General features: G+C 35.7%; 1 pseudogene; it reads left to right on the top strand.

Annotated features, from left to right (window-relative positions):
• Window positions 1-1,069: 1,069 nt before the first annotated feature.
• The window catches only part of LOC142632161 (cytochrome P450 CYP736A12-like), a 29,009-nt pseudogene continuing 8,549 nt past the window's right edge, over window positions 1,070-21,529 (top strand).

Raw genomic sequence — 21,529 nt, 5'->3', positions numbered from 1 at the left:
GACAGCAAATTAAATTATATTTTATTAAAAAGTTAGATTCTTTAAATAATACTAAGGATTTGGGACAGAGATAGTAGTATTTTGGTTGTAGGACTACGATTTGTGACAAGTGTAGCACACATGGGAATTAGTTAGGATATCCATTTGGTGAAATAATATATATATATATATATATATATATATATATATATATATATATATATTGATTTTTATATTAATTTTTTTGAAAATTTTGGTAAAATAATTTTATATTAATCTCATGTGATGCACTAGCACATGGACTTGTTCAATTTGTCACTCAATAGTATATACCAACATCTTGTAAATATGGAAAGATTTCATGACCCAATAGAAGCATTGGTCATATACGTGCTAATTCTCCAAAAGAACTAATCAAATTATAATTGGAACTCCTTGTTGATAAAATAATAAAAATATAAATTATTTATAATTCTAAGTGGAGGAGGGAGAATTGATTCGAATCCAAAGTCACCATTAAAGAAATATTATAAAATGCTATTTTTCTTGCATGATAATTATCAGTTTACATGAATAGTATAATATAAAGTGTTCATTGTAAGTAAAAAATGTGACAAATGTTAGCCACTTTCTCCCAAAGTGGCATATATTTTGCCTATAATATATTTATATAATACTATCTATGTAAACTAATATTTTTCATTAATCATTATACTTTTGGTTATCTATCCCTCTTGAATAATCTTAATAGTTTGAGGGTAGGTTTGGATATCTATCCTTCTCTTTAATTAATTAATTAATTAACTAATTAAGGAGTAAATATATAAGAACAACCCTTAACAGAAATCATTATAAATATTAAAACATAATAATAATAATTAAAAAATAAAGACAAAACCAAACCAAACCAAACAAAACCCTATGATAATTTTTTACTACCCTTTCAACTTTACCCCTCTAAGTCTAGCTAACTCTTATAAGTACATTCCAGCAAGACTTTGCATTAGTATCTTAGCTTGCTAAAAAATTTAAATACCCCCTTGGCCCCTCCTCCCTAATATCATTGATTTGCTTGCCCCACGTACCCAAAATGTCTCCATTAATATTACTCATTAATCTTCTACTCTTCCTTGGATCCCTTGGGGCATTCATCCACATCATATATGCATCCTATTCACGTCCAAATGACCCCAAAAATAACAAGAAACCCCCCACCTGGTTCGCTGCCCTTAACCAATTATCGGTAACCTACACAAACTAGGTAACCACCCACACCGTTACCTCCAAACCTTAGCCAAACAATACGGCCCCATCATGTCATTGTGGCTTGGCAAAACACCGGCTGTCTTGGTTGTTGGTTAAATTTCAACAATTTACTTTTATGGTAGAGCAAAAAGAACAATACACAGATCTAAGAATAAGCAATAACACAAATAGATGTAAAAGGCAAAAGCAATAAACTAATACTGAATATATATATATATATAAAGAGACTGCAAATAATTAAAAATTCACAGACCAAATGTGTGAAGGATGAACAATTCAGATCAAGTCTTGTGTTTGACACAATCTCCTTAAAGCAGATTTCGCCCCTCACACAATCACTGTGGTGCTTTGAGACTCACGAATGTCTGTCTCCCTAGACAAACTGATCTACAACATTAAAATGAAGCACACAAGGTCGTATTCTACGAACTACTTAATGTCTCTTTCTCTCTTTTTGACACAAAATGAAAATGTACAAAATATTCTCACTAGGAGAATTTTTCTAAAAAGTAGTTTTTATGAATGAGGGACTATGTAAAAATTATACGTTACTGAACAGGCACTCTGTTTCAGTAATAACTTTTATCCATAGACTAACTGACTCAAAAATTAAAATAATAAAATATTATTATTTGAACAAGTAGGCTCAGTCTACATATGCCAAAAGCCTAACCCAATGTCCAACTCATGAGCATATAAACTCATATATTATCTCTTTCCTTTCCTATGTAGGACTCAGGATTTTTACCACTTATCATAACATCTTCAAGTGAACATAGAAAACATCAATTTCTTATTCACTCCATGCTATTTTTCCAACAATCCCCCACATGCATAGAAATTGATAAACACAATGCAAATGATGATGCAGACACAAAGAGAGTAGAAGAAAAGTTACTGTATCGAGTGAAGTAACTTGTGGCTTTGAACTTTCCTTTGTGAAAGACTATCAGATCTACTAGCTAACCAGTGAACATGATGTCTTGAACTATTCAGTCATTTGTGTATACTAAGACGATAGAATTCACACAACTCCTTTTCGAACATATTTCATTCTTATAATTGTGTTCATTTCGGCTCTGAATGTATCCTAGTAAATTCATGAAGTGCTTTAGAGAATACAGCCTTGACACTCTCAGGGAAACGACCCACTTCACACTCATATAGGTGATTCTTATTAAGAGTATCCTACTATACCCCACTCGGAATTCCAAGACATAAGAATCATTAAAAGTAAAGCTTACCCTAAACATCGCTTACAGGCATCACTATTTCATCATAGAAATGGGAGGAAGATGTTATCTCCATAGTGATAAAACTAGTCTCCACGATTCGGTTGTCACTTTGAACCTAGATCTTAGGATCTCCAATCAACTAGGTTGGGTTGCCATCCTGCAGACTTTTAAGTAATAGGTTTTAATCTCATTCTCCTTGATAAGCAGTTTACTTGCTATCCACTCAAACAACTGATTATGGATCTGTTTTTAATTTGAACCAATTTCCATTTGAGAGCAACTGCCTCATGGTAATATGTCTCTGACGAATATGTCTAGACCCACCATAACTATGTGTACTACCAAGACACTTAATTGGTACTTACACATTTAGAAATAGGTAGCATATTTCTCATGTCATTGTTTTGTTTCTCAATCAAAGCCTCTTTAAATAAGCCACCTTCTTTTTAAGAAGACACCCTCTCATTTAAAGAATTATAAAAAGTTATTTGACATTTCCATAATCCACAGTATCTTACAAATTTTCTTTGAGGTTAGAAAATATAATATTAGCAAAGGAACTCTTCCTTTTGATATATCCAACACCTTTCACACGTGGGAATCTTTTCCCTCTTATGCCTCAGTTTGATACTGAACAAGTTCACATGGCTTAAACATATTAAATAATCTTACAAGTCTATCCTGTCACTTTATATATCTAGGCCATGTGAACTCTTTTTCGTTCTGTAATATGTCAAACTACTTTCTCCAAAATGCAGGCAAGAGAAAAAGTTGAAAGAATCATATACACAAATAAAGAAAAGCCAAAAATTAATAAAGTAGTCTAGATATTTACATCAAACACATATATAAGTGAACTGAAGATTATATATATGCTTTTACAATACAAAGGTACGTAAACTCCAAGCTGGCTAAATATATATATTATATATATAATATAATATAAGTCATCTCTATATCACATAACTACAATATTACACTTCAATTATTATAAACCAAATCCACACTTGCAATAATCCAGATTTACTCTATATTAATTTTGAATAGCCCATTGCTCATATAAACGTACATGCCATTCCTTGTGAGTATAAATTTGTCAGATTCAATGACCAATTTGAAACCATTTTTACTCAAAGGTGAGCAAGAAACAAAATTCTTACGAATATCTAGCACATGCAGCACATCATTCAAAGTAAGTTTCTTACCCGAAGTCATCTTTAATATTACCTTTCCTTTTCCTCCAACCTTAGAGGTTTAAGAATTCCCCATGAATATTTCTTCTCCATTGTCCATAGGGAGGTATGAAGAAAACAAATTCTAATCTAAACATACATGGCGAGTAGAACTAGTGTCCATCCACCAATCCTTGGTATCTCCTCCTACCAAGTTCACTTCAAAAATCACTGCAGAAAGGTCTATATCATCCACATCTTTAGAAAAATTTTCCACTTCAGTAATGTTGACTTGAAAGCCTTCTTTGGTCCCTTGATCTTTACGCTTATGGCAGTCCTTAGCATGATGCCCCATCTTGCCACACACACAGTATTTTCCATTGAACTTTGTAAACTTACCCTTAATAGGCCAAAAATGTATTGACCCCTTGTAAAGGATTAATTGATTAATTAGCCAAGTTCAATTAATTAACCAATTTAATATGCAAACGCGTGGTAGCACAAACAAATCACCAATAAACTAAAGTGCAGCAGAAAAATAAATTGACATGGTGATTTGTTTACGAATGGGGAAAACCTTCAAGACAAAAACCCCACTGGGTGATTTTAAGGTCACCACTCCCGAGAATCTACTATTATTACAACAAGCAGTTACAAGTAAAGGAATCTCAGTACCTTATACCAACCTACAGTTGAACCCTTACCCCAATACCCAATTGGACTTATTCTGTAGTGACAATTTCTCATTTTCAATGCATGGCTCCTAGTACGTGACTAACCAATTACGCGGATTCCAGTACGCGACTTCAATCACCAACTTAAGAAAGATGTTGACTGCGAAATTCTTCAGTTCATCCTCACAATGAAGAATGAGAAAATGCTTGGTTACAAAATCCTATGGTGCAAAGACACAGCAGTTTCTTCACAAAAAGATGAACTAGGGCAAACTTGGTCTCCGGTCACAAATTTCTTGAACAGACTTTTCTTAATGCTTGTGCAACTTGTGCTTACTTTAACGACCCTTAAAATAATCCTTTTATATGTCTAAGGTTATGAGAAAAGTAGGCCCAAAGACATATCCACAGATTAGAATCAAAATAGTACTGAAAAACTGTTTTTCTTAAATCTCGACAGTTAGAGGTGTCGAGGTGCTGTCGAGCAGCTGTCAAGCCACCAGGCTAGAACAACTTCTTAAAGCTCGATAGATACAGCTGTCGAGCCAGCTGTCAAGTCAACTGTCAAGCTTTAATGAAGAGCACTTCTCAACTTATTTCTTGGACAGACTTGCATGGCTTTAACACTTGATCTTGAAACCTTGTTTCTTGAAGTATTAAAAGCATCCTAGATCTACCCAATTACAAGTAGAGTGCGTTTGGTCAAAGGATTAGCCAATTACATAATAGAATGACATATGTTCTTAATAAGTGAACCACATATGTGCTAACAATCTCCTCCTTTGGCAATCCGTGACAAAACCACAACAAACAAATGAACATATGAGAGAAGTCATAAATCACTCAACTCATACTCACTTGTTGAATACAATAAAATCTATCCTAACATAAACTCTTGAAAAATTTTGCAAGAAAAGAGTTCATGACAAGTAGACTTTGACAACTTGTATTTCTGAAACACTTCAAGGCATCTTTGTGTGAAACAGAAATAAGAGATTGCATACATAATAAGGAAACATGTGTATAAAAAAAGAAAAGAAATAACACATGTAGAGGTAGATGAATAAAACAAACATCATCATATAGATATACCAATTGAGAAACATCATGTATGTAAAAAAAAATGATGGTCACAAAACCTATGTACAAGAATAATGTATCTCTAACAAGAAAGAAAAGAAAAGATACATGTAATCCTTACTACATCCCTCAAAAACAAACTCTCCCCCTAACAAAAATCACCTAACTCTACCCTTAAGAGTGACTACTCTCATATCCAAAACTACTCCCCCTTTTTGTCACGAGTGACAAAGGGTAAAAGTGTCAAGTAGACATCTCGTCAGAACTGGAAGAGCTAGCATCTCCATCCTCATCATCATCATCGCCGGAACCATCATCAGGTGTCTCGGATGCCTCGGGAGGAGGAGAGGGAGACTCCACAAAACCACCAAGGTGAGCCTGCCGTTTAGCAATGCGGCTAACACATGTGTTCACCTGATACAACTCCGTAGAAAGTGTATCAAGACAAGCATCCATGCGTTGAAGCTGCACCATGATCGCATCCAAAGTCACACTTCCCGTTGAAGAAGAGGGAGCAGAGGTAGAAGGAGCCGAAGGAGTGGGAGGAGATGTCGAACCGGACCGCCTTGCACCAAACTGTGCCTCGCTCCTTTTAACGGTAGCATAGTCAATGGCACACATAAAGGAGAAGTGGTCGGTTGAGGGAAAAGTAATAGAAAAATGGCATAAGATTCGCGTGATAGTAGAAGGAAAAATGAGCTTATCATAGGTAACCGTATCCCTATAAACATCTATGATAGAAATGATAAATGTGAAGGAAAATCAATGGAAAGATCCTCAAGAAGGGACAACAGAAAACGAGAACGAGGCTCTATAATGGAGTTATAGTAAGAAAGAGGATACAACACAAAAGTCATCACCATGTTCAAGAATCTAGGACCTTAGCAAAAGGTCGACATGATGTAAACTGATGCTCACCCCAACCAACTGGACGCTCACAAAAAGCAGAGATCATCTCGTCTTTGGACATAGTTCGTAAACACTCACAACCAGGGTAGTCAGGATGCGCAACCCTTGGAACACGAAGCATATTGGATACCAACTTTGGTGTGACCACAATGCGCTTACCTCGAATGTGAGTATGAAAGAGAGGTACTGAAAGATCAGTTCCATGCATGTTGGAGTAAAACTCCTGAATTAGCAAGGAAGGATATGTGACCGGGACGTCACATAGTGACTCCCATTCTCGTTTGTGAATGACATTGGGAAGGTTAATGTCGACAAAATCTGACAAGACAACTTGGCGTTCCGAATGAACACCTCATTTAAAGAAGTTCTCCGAAAAGTCCTTTTGGGCTTTCTAATCACGAAACCGAACAGCGGATGGAGTAGGATCAGAAGATGAAAAGGCCCTAGAACACAGAGGGTTCTGGACAGGAGCAAACTTACGTTTTGGTGCCATTGACGCACTAACGTAAACAAGTGAGAGAGTGGGAAGAAAGAAACACTTAGAAAAGTTCCAACACAATTCAAAATATAGCAAGTATATTGAAAGGAAAGAACGTATGCATGAAAAATGCATGAACATGTGACATGCCATATAAAAGACATCATGGGCTCCGCCCAATCTAATCCTACCAGCACACAATCAAATTGCACACATCTAAATGCATGATAATACAGTTATTATGCTTATGAGATGCAATGTATGAGATTTGAAACTCATTTAGGCAAAAACCGTCCCAAATTTTCACAAAAACTCAACAATTTTGAAAAACCCTAAAAATTTTCAAAACTCAAAATCCTAGGTTTCAAAACATGAAATGCATGAATAATGAAAGATGAGAGGCTTACCAAGAGAAGAAAATCTTGAAAAAAGCTTGAAGAAACCTTGAGGAGAGTGTATGAGTGAGAGAAAGTGAAAAAGGGAGGTGAGAAAATGAAGCTATCGAGAGAGAGATCGAGAGAAATGAAGTCTGGATCGCATAGAACCTATTTATAGAACCTCAGTAAATCTCGAAAGATAGAGGTGTCGAGATAGGTGTCAAGAAAAAGACGTCGACAGATGCAGCTATCGAAGAGGTGTCGAGGAACAAAACATCAGACACGAGTAAGAAGCTCGATTGATCCACCAGCTATTAGGAATCTATCGAGAGATCAAGAGGTTTCTCGATCAATCTAGAAGCTATCGAGAAGCTATCAAGAGGTCAAGAGGTTTCTCGATCGATCTATAAGCTATCGAGGAGCTATCGAGATTGCAATAAGATGCAACTGAAAAGCTTGACAGATAAGCCAGGTATCGAGAGGTGTCGAGAAGGTATCGAAATGGCTTAAAAACAGTTTTTCAAAGAGGAGAAAAACACAGATATGAGTGCAATCAAACATGCAACTCAGCCAATGATCCAACCAACATTTTAACCTCTCAAAACATCTCTTAATCAACAAAGAGTTAAGCTTTTAGCTCCAAAAGCGCACACATACACACTAAACAAGTCTAACCAATTTTATATTTTAAAAACAAGTTAAGACAGTTTAGCGAGCATACATCAACACATGTAAACCTTGTGATGGCCAAATCACATTGTACCTGCACATGTATCAAGAGTAGCAAAGACCATTGCGTGTTGTGTATGAAAAACATCGCAAGATTGCATGAATGTCTCAAGGTTATGATGATTTGAGATATGAGAAAATCACTTTAACTCACACACAATCATACCTATTTGATGGGGACTATTACCTTTGAGGTACATCCTATAGCTCCTACATCTTCTAGAAAACACGCTTGCAATCATTTTTAGAGCATTTGTTCTTTTTGCTTTTTATTTTCTTTGCATATTTTCTTTTATTAAGCAAAGCATGCATGGGTATATAAAAGAGAGAAAAGAAATACCCAATTATGTTAAGTTTTTGACATTGCACTTTTGCTATGCCGAAGCATACAGATGTCATTGACATTGCGCTTTTGCTATGTTGAAGCATACAGATGTCATATCATGATTGGCGGGTAACAGTTGTGAGATGGTTATTTATGTCTTTCTCTTAGAATTTTCTAGTCATTTCCGTCAAAAAGAGTGATACGAGCATTAAGTACAGGAGATCAAATAACCTTACTCATCACAAACAAAGGGCCACAAAGCTCACTTACTTAGTTGTGCATAGAGATGCTCATCTAAGCTACAAAGGATACAAAGTTTAGAAAACTCTGTTTCAAAGGTCATTTTAAGGTTCACAAGAACCAATGTACACAAACACACACCGTTTTTGTATTTTTCTGAATTTTCCAATTTTTTTTTATTTTTGAATTAAAAAAAACAATTAAAAACTGAAAAACTAATAACCAAAAAATGCAAGACAAAGCAAAGCAAAGCAAAGCATAAAAACGAGACTAACTCAGAACATTAAAGCAAAACACACAAGTAGTGCAAAAACAAAAACAGAAGAAGAGAGAGAAAAAGTGATTAGATCACTTGGAACCCTTTTCCTTCCACACCTTGGAATAACCTTTCCTCTTCACAAACCTTTGAACCGTCGGTGAGGGGGAAGAACTGATACCGTTCAAGTTTGAAAGGAACATGAGGGTTTTGAGAAGATCTCCAAGAGGAGAAAATGAGGACGGGAGCTGATTCTGGTTTCCCAACGCCGGCATGCTGTTGCTATTTTGAGTGGCTAACCATATATAGCAATTTGGTCGAGTATGACCAGCTGCTCCACAGTAATGACAAAGATGCTGCTTCTTTTGTTTAGGCTTTTGAGAGATAGCCTTCTTAGCCCTAGGGTTTTTAACTTCATTCTTATCCTGCTTAAGGGGTGCTCTTAAGATAGATTTACCATTGTCTATGTTCTCACTAACTAATTCAGTTTTAATATTAGTGTTCTCAATTTCAACATTATTGCTAGGGGAAACAAAAACAGTAGTACTAGCAGAAGCAATATTAGAGGAAGAGAAATCATACCCTAAACATGTTCGATCTGAAGTAGATTTTTGAAAGCCGAGCATCTCATTGAGCTTAGCACTTGAAGTCCTTTCCAGCTGAGCTCTGACTTGGAATAGTTCTACCTCAAGCTTCTTAGTCTTCTCAGCCAAGAAGTTATTTTCGAACCTCAGTGCTCCAATAGTTTGATTTGCTTCATTAAACTTTGTGGAAAGCTCTTCACGTTCAAGCTTTACATCACTAAGCTTTTTGGTTGTCAACCTATACAGCTTCTCGTGCTTTTCTAAGACCTTCTATAATTTTGCATAGGCTATGTGAATGTCATTTTGATCATCCATCTTCTCAAACTTGGCTTCCACCAACTCCTCTTCTTCATCCACAACTTCAACAATCCCTTTAGTAGGATTAACTGTGGCAGTGAAGGCATTCAAGATTCTATCATCCTCATTGTCGGAATCGTCTTCAGGCTCGGTGTTGCTTATCGTAACAGCAAGTACCTTACTTTTACCAATCGTCTTGAGATACGTTGGGCATTCCTGTTTCATGTGTCTGAAGCCTTGACACCCAAAGCACTTAGGTCATGTAGGAACAGTGTACTGACCGTCATCCCTTGCATCCTTCTTCCCTTTGTCTTGACCCTTCAATTGAGAAGAACTGGATTGCCTATGGTCCTTGTTAAAGCCTTTCCCATTAACATTCTTCATGAACTTTTTGAATTGCCTGGTGATGTAGGACTTCATATGGGAATCTTCATCGTCTAAAGACTCTTCCGTCTCACTACTCTTGGCCTTCAGTGTCATATTCTTACTCTTGCTCGTCTTTCCGATTCTAGACAAACCCAACTCATAGGTTTGTAGATTTCCAATCAACTCTATCAAAGGAATTTTATCAATATCCTTCGATTCCTCAATCGCGGTGATCTTGGCATGGAATTTTTCGGGCAGAGATCTGAGCACTTTTCTCACAATCTTGGGTTCTGGGATAGTTTCTCCAAGATTAAAGGTAGAGTTCACTATGTCCTTGAGTTTAGCATAGAACTCATCAAATGACTCATCCTCTTCCATCTTTATCTCTTCGAAGCTTGTAGTGAGCCTTTGCAGCTTCAAATCCTTGACAGCCTTTGTTCCCTCATAGGTTGTCTAGAGAATGGTCCATACTTCCTTTGCAGTTTCAGTGGAGGATATCTTCTTGAATTCCTCATTTGTGACTGCACTAAACAACGCGTTCAATGCCCTGCTATTGAAGTTTTCCGCCTTGATCTTTGCCTCATCCCAATCGACCGGCGCTTCCTTTGGCTTGGTCCAGCAAATTTCTACAGCTTGCCACATCTTCTCATCTAGAGACTGCAAAAAAGCTCTCATGCGTACTTTCCAGTATGCATAGTTAGTCCCATCAAATAAAGGAGGGATAATAAGATATTGTCCTCTATCCATGACAACAAGGGTTAATGGATCACACACAAGGATTAAACCCTAATCAGAGTGTGCCTGCTCTAATACCACTTGATAGGCCAAAAACATATTGACCCCTTGCGAAGGATTAATTGATTAATTAGCCAAATTTAATTAATTAACCAATTTAACATGCAAACGCGTGGTAGCACAAACAAATCACCAATAAACTAAAGTACAGCGGAAAAATAAATTGACACGGTGATTTGTTTACGAATGGGAAAAACCTTCAAGGCAAAACCCCCATCGAGTGATTTTAAGGTCACCACTTCTGAGAATTCACTATTATCACAACAAGTGGTTACAAGCAAAGGAATCCTAGTACCTTATACCAACCTATAGTTGAAACCTTACCTCAATACCCAATTGGACTTGTTCTGTAGTGACAATCTCTCATTTTCAATGCACAGCTCCCAGTACATGACTAACCAATTGCGCGGATCCCAGTACGCGACTTTAATCACCAACTTGAGAAAGATGTTAGCTGTAAAATTCTTTAGTTTATCCTCACAATGAAGAATGAGAAGATGCTTGGTTACAAAACCCTATAGTGCAAAGACACAACAGCTTCTTCACAAAGAGATGAACTAGGGCAAACTTGATCTCTGGTCACAAATTGCTTGAACAGACTTTTCTTAATACTTGTGCAACTTATGCTTACTTTGACGGCCCTTAAAATAATCATTTTATATGTCTAGGATTATGAGAAAAGAAGGCTCAAAGATATATTCACGGATTAGAATCAAAACAGTACTGAAAAATTATTTTTCTTAAATCTCGACAGCTAGAGGTGTCGATGTGCTGTCAAGCAGCTGTCAAGCCACGGGGCTAGAACAACTTCTTAAAGCTCGATAGATATAGCTGTTAAGCTAGCTGTCGAGCTTTAATGAAGAGCACTTCTCAGCTTGCTTCTTAGACAGACTTGCATGGCTTTAACACTTGATCTTGAAACCTTGTTTCTTGAAGTATTAAAAACATCCTAGATCTACCCAATTACAAGTAGAGTGCGTTTTGTCAAAGGATTAGCCAATTACATAACAGAATGACATATGTTCTTAACAAGTGAACCAAATATGTGTTAACAACCCCCATTAGTTCCTTGACTCAAACTTTTACCAGTGTACTTCCTCTTATTCTTATTATGCTCCACAATACTTGCTTTAGATTCCATGTAGTGATTCCCTACGGTTTTTTCTAAAGGGCGATTATCTTCCTCAATGATCAATCTTACGATCAAGTCTTCTAGCCGCATCTCCTTGCACTTATGCTTTAGGTAATTTTTGAAATCTTTCCAAGATAGAGGCAGTTTCTCGATGATAGTAGCCACTTACAAACATACCCTCAGCATGTATTTCATGTAAGATTATCTGAAACTCTTGCACTTGACTAAGCACAGTTTTGGAATCCACCATTTTGTAATCCGGAAGTTTGCCCACAATGAACTTTTTAGTTCCAGTATATTCTGTCTTGTATTTCTTATCCAAGGAATCCCACAATTCTTTTGCTGTCTTGATTGAACTATGCACGTTATACAATGTGTTATCCAATCCATTTAGAATATAGTTATTGTACAGGAAGTCAGCATGTTTCCATACTTCTATAGCAGCAACCACTTGCCTATTTGTCTCATTTTCCTTGAGTTTTGGAGCATTCTCATACAAGAATTTTGCCAAATTTAGGGTTGTGAGATAGAACAAAATTTTTTTTTGCCATCTCTTAAACTCAGTACCATTGAATTTCTCTGGCTTTTCTCCATGATTAACAGGAACAATAATAGGGGCAGCAACAGGCACAATTTCATTTGACATTTCTGTCAAAATAAAACTCCATCAGATTGAATTCTCAAAATCCAATTGAAGCATTGTTTTATATTACAAAACAACCAAAATATATAGACACGACATTGCATTCAAGTATTACTTTAAAGTAAAAATCATATACAATATAATAAACTATCTAGTCTCTGTGCAATGTCAGAATATACAAAGAATTTTGATAGTAAAAGTATTCTACACAGGTACCAAAGAAATACAATCAAAATTCAAAAAGAGAACATGAATCTGCACTACAAACAAATCAACAACTGACAATCATTTTTGTAGACTAGACAATACATAGCCAACACAATAACATAGGTTCTAGAGCCACGTGAATAAGAAAGATCATAGCATATATAATATATAATATTGTATTCAACAAGTATTTAAAATACCAGATTGCAAACACATTCAGTGATTGAACAAATAAACCAAACCCCAGCCAAACAATAATTCAAGTTTCGCAAATATCCTAATATAATATATTATAAGTCAACTATACTTCTTCAAAACCAAACAATGCAGACACAATACCAGCAAATATATAGACCAATGCTCAGTCAAACAAAGATTCAAGAAGACAAATATCCTATTATAATAATATAATAAGGAAGAAGGAAAAATCATGTAAAACAAAGTTTAATAAATGCAAATCCTCAAATTGAATTGACACCTTTTTACACGGCATTGAAAGATTATCAATATCTCTAAGTTTAGTCGGTGATTGAATTGCTAAGATTTTGTATGCACAAGTATACAAAACTATTCACAAAGTTACCTAACCATCCGTAACTATAAGAATTTAAATGGATAATTCTTAAACACAATCACAGTAACAAATCCTTTTACATAATTCACAAAAAGTAAATTATGAAATCAAGGAAACTTGTTTTAAGACTATTGGTTAAATTTCAGCAATTTACTTTTGTGATAAAGCAAAAAGAACAATACACAGATCTAAGAATAAGCAATAAAACAAATAGATGTAAAAGACAAAAGCAATAAACTAATACCAAATATATATAAAGAGAAATCTGCAAATAATTAAAAACTCACAGATCAAATGCGTGAAGGATGAATAATTCAGATCAAGTCTTGTGTTTGACACAATCTCCTTAAAGCAGATTTCGCCCCTCACACAATCACTGTGGTGCTTTGAGACTCACAAACGTCTGCCTCCCAGGATAAAATGATCTATAGCACGAAAACGAAGTACACAAGGTCGTGCTCTACAAACTACTGAATGTCTCTTTCTCTCTCTTTGACATAAAATGAAAATGTACAAAATATTCTCACTAGGAAAGTTTTTCTGAAAAGTAACTTTTATGAATGAGTGACTATGTAAAAATTATACGTTACTGAACAGGCACTCTATTTCAGTAATAACTACTATACACAGACTAACTGAAACAAAAATTAAAATAATAAAATATTATTTTTTAGAGAAGTAGGCTCAGTCCACATATGTTAAAAGTTCAACCCAATGTCTAACTCATGAGCATATATAAACTCATATTATCTCTTTCCTTTCCTATGTGGGACTTAGGATTTTTACCACTAATAATATCTTCAAGTGAACATAAAAAATATCAATTTCTTATTCACTTCATGCTATTTTTCTAATAGTGGTCTCATCACCCGAAGCCACCGAGCTATTTTTAAAAACTCATGACACTGTTTTTGCAGGTCGACCTCCACCCAAAATCTCTGATTTCTCCATATATGTTGCAAAAAAAGGGCTTGGTTTTTGCTCCGTATGGTCCATATTGGCGTAACGTTAGGAAAATATGCACATTACAGCTTCTTAGTGCATCAAAAATTGAGTCATTAGCACCTATGAGAAAGCAGGAGGTAAAATCATTGGTGGGGTCTCTCAAAAAATGTGCGGCAATGCATGAGGTTGTGGACCTTACTAAGAAAGTGAACGAGTTTATTGAGGGAACAACATGTAGAATGATATTTGGGCCGAATAAGGCTGATAGGTTGAAAATGACGGCACTTATTCGCGAGCTTATGTTCTTGGGGCAGCCTCTCGATGTATCATCATTTTTTTTTTCCTTAGGCCACTTGATCTACAGGTATTTTTCATTATATGGGCCTCAAACTTTAGGCTCCATTGAACTATGAGGTATAGATTTGTTTGCAGATATTCATTTCCTAGATAGGAAAAGTAATTTTTATAGAAGTTTTATTTAACGTTTTCAGTTAGGCATTCGTTTCTTTTCAGTGAGAATGGTTTTCAATATGTATAAAATCTGCAGTATGTGATGTTTGATATGGTGGAAAATGCAGGTCAATGGAAAAGGTTTTCTGTGTTCTACCAAAAACAAGTTTAATACAGCAAAATGAAAACGTTTTTAAGAATGTCACATATTCAATTAATCATCACTCAAAACCCTCTTCTTGCATTATATAGGTTGTTAAAATCCCTTAGCTATTAGATATGACAAAGCGACCGCCAACTATTGATCAGGGGACAAAAAACTTTCTTCATTTGGTTTGGTTGAGGTAATGGTATATTGTTGCTTCACCTGGAATACTGAGGCCCACCGCCTAGTGCACGTCTAGGACCCTCTTGCTATCAGTTTCTGAACAAGGCTACTGTAACTACACCAAGATAGGATTTCCATGACTCTTCTCTCCCTCCATCCTATTATAATCTTTATTTAATTAGAGATTCAGAGTTCAAAACACCAAAAACCGATTAGAGTATTGACCTGGTGATATATATATATATATATATATATATATAAATTTTTAATAAATCATTATGAAATAGACCATAAAAGTTAAAATTCTATGCATTTTGGGAGGGGGGGGGGGGAGGGGGGTGCATAGCATGATTCTTGAATAAATCACCAAAAATATTATGGGGGAATAGAGGATTTCGAGAGCATATAAAAAATGTATTCTCTTCTTTCACATAATAGTGAGTCTTTAATTAATTTTATAGTGTAAAAATAGTTTATAATTTATTTTAAATATCTAATTTTTAGCTTTTTAAAATAAATAAATTTTTAATTTTTTATCTCACACTATACAAATAAGTTACTGACAGCATGCTATACCCAAACGCACACTACAATATTCACAAAGGACCTTGTAATCTAGATATATAGTCGTAATTGACTTTCAGAATGGTTTAATATTCAGCTTTTAATTTATGTGAGATTAAAATAAATCTATCCTTCTACTGAATGAAAAAAGATCTTTATTATACCAAACATGGAGATGCTTTAAGATTTATCACATATTGGCTTCATCTATTTTGTGTATCTACTAACTATCCTTTATGCTTGGTTTTGATGACCGATAAGAGTGAAGTTACCTGGTGAGAAGTTCAAATTTGTCATTATTGAGGGTTAAAGTAATAGCCTAGTGATAATAATATCTTTTGTAATACTTTATGTTTTGTGGTTCAAAAGTCAAAACCAAAGTGGTCGATACCATACCAGTACTGGACGGTATGTATTGTACTGGTACATATACCGGTATCGAAACACCAACATTTTGTATTGGTTTAAATACCAACTGTACTGACCATACCGGTTGATTTCAGGCAATACCGGCCGGTACAGGAAAAAAAAAGATTTTTTTTTATTAAAAAAAATTGTAATTTTTGAATTTTTGTAAGGACAGAATGGTAACTTATTGCAATAACTTATTAGTATTATTTTTGTTCTTAGTATGCAATGAACAATTTAGTTTTCTATTTTTTATATTGTGTTTTTTTTTTCTTTTAATTGATGCAAAAATCTAAAATCATGAATAATTTGTTCTGAATTTAGGTAATATTTTATGATAAACTTTTATATTTATTATAATATATATATATACACACACATACATATATACATATAAATATAAAAAATAATAGTTCACCGGTATTGATCGGTATCGAAATATATTGTTCCACTGGTCAAACCGGTATAGCCTCCAGTACGAGATTGACTCCCTTGGTCAAAACCTCCTCCCCTAAAATAAATTTAAATTAAAAAAAAAAAACTATTTCTACCCTTAGAATATTCAAAACCCCAAAATTTTAAAAAGCAAAACTTCATCCAGCATAAGGTAGTTGATTAGGACTAAAAACAATCCAAGTGATAATATGTTTGTAAATATCAAGAGGGATGATTGTCGTGAAGTTATTGAGTCTACTTGGTACTCGGGTAACCTTTCTGCCATCCCTGAGGGGATTGCATCTAATCTCTAGCTTTGTGCAAGTGCTCTAGAAAGCTGGAATCAAATGTAGTAGGCAATATACCAAAGAAAATTGCAGAGAAAAGGAAAGCTCTTAATGCCATTACCACAGGAGATCACCAAGGTTTTAGGGGGATTGAAATCAATCAGCTCAAAAAGAAAATCAATAACCTTCTAGACAGTGAGGAGACTATTTGGCGGCAGCATAGCAAGGTTCATTGGTACAAAGAGGGTGACAGAAACACTAAATTTTTCCACACCCATGCTTCGGAAAGGAGGAAAAAAACACCATTTTGTGGCTTTGGAATGATGATGGTGTCTGGTGTGACAATAAGGAGAGTATCTCAACCCTTGCAATTATCTTATTTTGAAAAAATTTATACTTCCTCCTCTCCACTTGGGATCAATGAAGTCACTAGCGCAATACCAAGGCGTGTCACAGATGAGATGAACTCTGAGCTTACAAAAACCTTCACAAGGGAGGAAGTTATAAAGGCACTTTAGCAACTACATCCCACTAAAGCTCCCGGGTCTGACGGTATGTCTGCAATTTTTTTTTCCATAAATATTGGGACATTGTTGGACCTAATATCATAAATATGGTTTTAAGTGTGCTGAATGCAGATCTGTCAACGGCTGAATTAAACAAAACCAACATCTCCCTCATCCCAAAATCCAATCAGCCCACCAAAATGACTGAATTTCGCCTCATAAGCCTGTGTAACACTACCTACAAAATCATCTCCAAGGTCCTTGCCAATAGGTTCAAAGCTATTTTACCTATTATCATATTCGAAAATCAAAGTGCATTTACGCCTAACCGGCTAATTACGGATAATGTTCTTGTAGCCTTTGAATTTATGCATTACCTAAAGAATAAAAGCGATGGTAAAGAAAATTACATGTCTGTTAAATTGGATATGAGCAAGGCATTTGATAGGGTAGAATGGAGCTTTATTAAAGAATTGATGGAAAAACTAGGTTTTGTGGAAAAATGGATAGACCTTATAATGAATGTGCCTCTTCTGTTTCTTATTCAGTGCTTATAAACGGGGAAGCTTATGGGAACATCTCTCCTTCAAGGGGTATTAGGCAGGGAGACCCACTTTCTCCTTGCCTCTTTCTCCTTTGTGTAGAGGGTTTTTCTGCCCTTATTCATGAAGCTGCCAAGAATCATCAAATAAATGGAATTTCCATTTGTAGAGGTTGCCCTCTAATCACCCATCTTTTTGTCGCTGATGATAGCCTCCTATTCTGCAAAGCAAAAGATCAAGAATGCCAAGCACTTGTCAGTATTCTCAATAAATATGAAGAGGCTTCCAGGCAAAAAATATACCCCGACAAATCTTCAGTTTTCTTTAGCCCAAATACCCCACAAGATTTAAGAGAAAGCATTCTAAATACTCTGGGTCCAATGCAAGACTCTCGGCATAACAAGTATTTGGGGCTACCTTCCATCATTGGGAAATCGAAAACCCAAGTGTTTTTGAAAGTTAAGGACAGAGTTGCTAGAAAACTTGTTGGCTGGAAAGGTAAACTCCTTTCAATTGGTGGGAGGGAGATTCTTATAAAAGCGGTGACTCAAGCGGTGCCCACATATACTATGAGTCGTTTCCAACTCCCTAAGTCTCTCTGCCATGACCTAGAAAGTATGATGCGGAGCTTTTGGTGGGGGCAAAAGGATAAAGAGAACAAAATTGCATGGGTGAGTTGGAGGAAAATGTGTCGGTCTAAACTTCATGGAGGTATGGATTTCCGAAATATACAAGCTTTCAATCATGCCATGCTAGCCAAGCAAGGTTGGCGAATGCTCACCAACCCGGATTCCCTAGTTGCTCAAGTGTTCAAAGCAAGATACTTCCCTTATGATGATATTCTCAATTCTAAAAAAGGGAGCAACCCCTCTTATGCATGGCGTAGCATTCACAACAACCTTGAGGTTCTTAGAAGAGGCACAAAGTGGAGAGTGGGCAATGGTCGTCAAATTCACATTTGGGAAGATAGATGGCTGCCAACGCCATCAACCTTCAAGGTGATCTCTCCCCAAGTTGATTTTAAAGATTTTCCCATGGTGTCTTCACTAATAGACCATGAAGCAAGATGGTGGAAAGCTAAAGTGATTAATGCCATTTTTCTACCCCATGAAGCCAGTACCATCCTCAAAATTCCCTTAAGCTTTGCATTGCCAGAGGATAGCCTTATTTGGATCGACAAAAAGAGAGGTGAGTCTACAGTCAAAAGTGATTATCACATTGCCTTAGGTTTTGTGGATTCTATTGAGGAAGGAGAAAGCACATCAAATAGCTCAATGAATTTGCTTTGGAAAAGAATTTGGCATCAAAAAATTCCTCCGAAACTCAAAAATTTTTGCTTGGAGGATATGTGTTAATGGTCTTCCAACTATGCAAAATTTAAATCTCAAAGGAATTCATTGTTCTTGTTTCTGCCCTTTATGCGATAAAACCATTGAAACCACAGCCCATGCTCTATTGCATTGCGACCATGCAAAATGAACTTGGTCATTTTGGAATAATTGTCCAGTTAATCTCTCCTCTCCCTCTTGTGACTTGGTGAATATTGTTCTGAATATTATTGAAAAGGCTCCCCGAATGATCTAGAGCTTTTCTTTGCTGTTGCTTGGTCTGTTTGGTGGAACCGTAACCAAGTAATCCATGAAGGTTCTAGTTGTCCTCTAATTCAAGCTTGGGTTTTGGCAAGCAGCACCTTGGCTGAGTTCAAAGCGGCCTACTCTCTCATGTTTGCCCCCCAGGACCCCCCTCTGTCCAAATGGAAGGCTCCGCCCTCTAGTTTCTTCAAAGTCAATACTGATGCCGCTGCGTTTGATGATGGAAGAAATTCCTGCATTGGTGTGGTAATCCATGGCTGCAGAGGCGAAATTCTAGCTGCTTCAAGCAAAGTCCTCCCTGCGGCTTTTCCTGCTAATATATTAGAAGCTTTGGCCATGCAAGAAGGTGTTCTCCTTGCTGTAGAAATGGGGGTCTCTTATGCCATTTGTGAAGCTGATGCCTTGTCCATTATTCAGGCAGTTAATGATGGGGTCTTTGGTGGTGAGTTTGGACACATCATCCAGAATATTAAGGACATTTCTTCTTCCTTCAGCTGGTGTTCATTTTAGCATTTGAAAATGGAAGGCAACAGAGTTGCACACAACCTTGCAAGAGTAGCTAGGAATTATGGTGTATCTCAGATTTAGAAAAGATCAATCCCAGGTCCTGTTGAGCACCTGATTCTTGATGATCTCTGTTTGTAGTTTCGGTTTTTACCTCTCTGTTGTATCTCCTTTTCATTTGAATGAAATTTCAAGTTTCTCATAAAATATATATACATATATATATATATATATGTTTGTAAATAAATCTAGCTATTAATATTCGCACTTGGTTCCAATAAATGCTTGTCTATATTATTTTAGGATTTACTAAACAAGTGAACGAGTCAAATTCAAAAATGATAAAATGTTCGTGAACAAACTCATGAGTATGAGTTTTAATATATATAATATTATATTTATATATATATATATACATATACAATTATATACTTATATAGACTTCAAATTGGATTATGTAAGTATGTGAGTAAGTTTATAAGATATCAATTATTATTTGTAATTTATTAATGATATAAATAGACTATTTTATAGAGAGAGTGTGTGTGTGTGTAATTTTTATAAATTTAAATTTGGGGAATCTAATTTTTAAAATTTCATATAAAAAATCAGTTCTATCTAATTAACTTAATTGATATAATTTCAATTTGTAAAAGCACAAAATCTGGCGACCTAAGCCCACTTAGAATAGTGAAATTGGTATCACTTGACTAGGTCCAAACCAATAGATATTTGTAAAGAGAGTGGAATGAAACAAGTGGGGCTTTGCCTAAGGATACTAATAAAGAAGGAATAAGCAAAAGGCAAAGACTAATTATATTGATAGTTCTTTACATGCTTGCTCGAGAACAGTACTCTTGTGCAAATGTATACACTGTTCTTCCTCTTTTCTCTCAATCACTATTCTAGCTCTAATCTTTCTCCCTTGATTTTTCCGGATCCCTTTTCTCTAGAAGTTAATTTTCTTTATATACTCTTAAGCTCCTTGCATCCTAGCCCTCCAGCCACAATCCTCTAAATAGACTATTTTTAGAGAGAGAGAGAGAGAGATAGAGAGAGAGAGAGAGAGAGAGAGAGAGAGAGTGTGTGTGTGTGTGTGTGTGTGTTTGTGTGTGTGTAATTTTTATAAATTTAAATTTGGGGAATCTAATTTTTAAAATTCCATATAAAAAATCAGTTCTATCTAATTACCTTAATTGATATAATTTCAATTTGTAAAACCACAAAATCTGGCGACCCAAGCCCACTTAGAATAGTAAAATTGGTATCACCTGACTAGCCCCAAACCAATAGATATTTGTAAAGAGAGTGGGATGAAACAAGTGGGGCTTCACCTAAGGATACTAATAAAGGAATAAGCAAAAGGCAAAGACTAATTATATTGATAGTTCTTTACAAGCTTGCTCGAGAATAGTACTCTTGTGCAAATGTATACATTGTTCTTTCTCTTTTCTCTCAATCACTATTCTAGCTCTAATCTTTCTCCCTTGATTTTTCCGGATCCCTTTTCTCTGGAAGTCAATTTTCTTTATATACTTTTAAGCTCCTTGCATCCTAGCCCTCCACCCATAATCCTCTAAACTCTTATTAGGACACTTGTCCTATTAGACTTCTGGTGAAGGTAGTAGAATGAGCTGCTTAGCTATGGAT

The sequence above is a fragment of the Castanea sativa genome, chromosome 4 (genome assembly GCF_040712315.1).
Source record: "Castanea sativa cultivar Marrone di Chiusa Pesio chromosome 4, ASM4071231v1".
NCBI classification, from domain to species: Eukaryota; Viridiplantae; Streptophyta; class Magnoliopsida; order Fagales; family Fagaceae; genus Castanea; species Castanea sativa.
The sequence above is the reverse complement of the archived record's forward strand: the minus strand, read 5'-3'. Positions and strand labels throughout refer to the sequence as shown.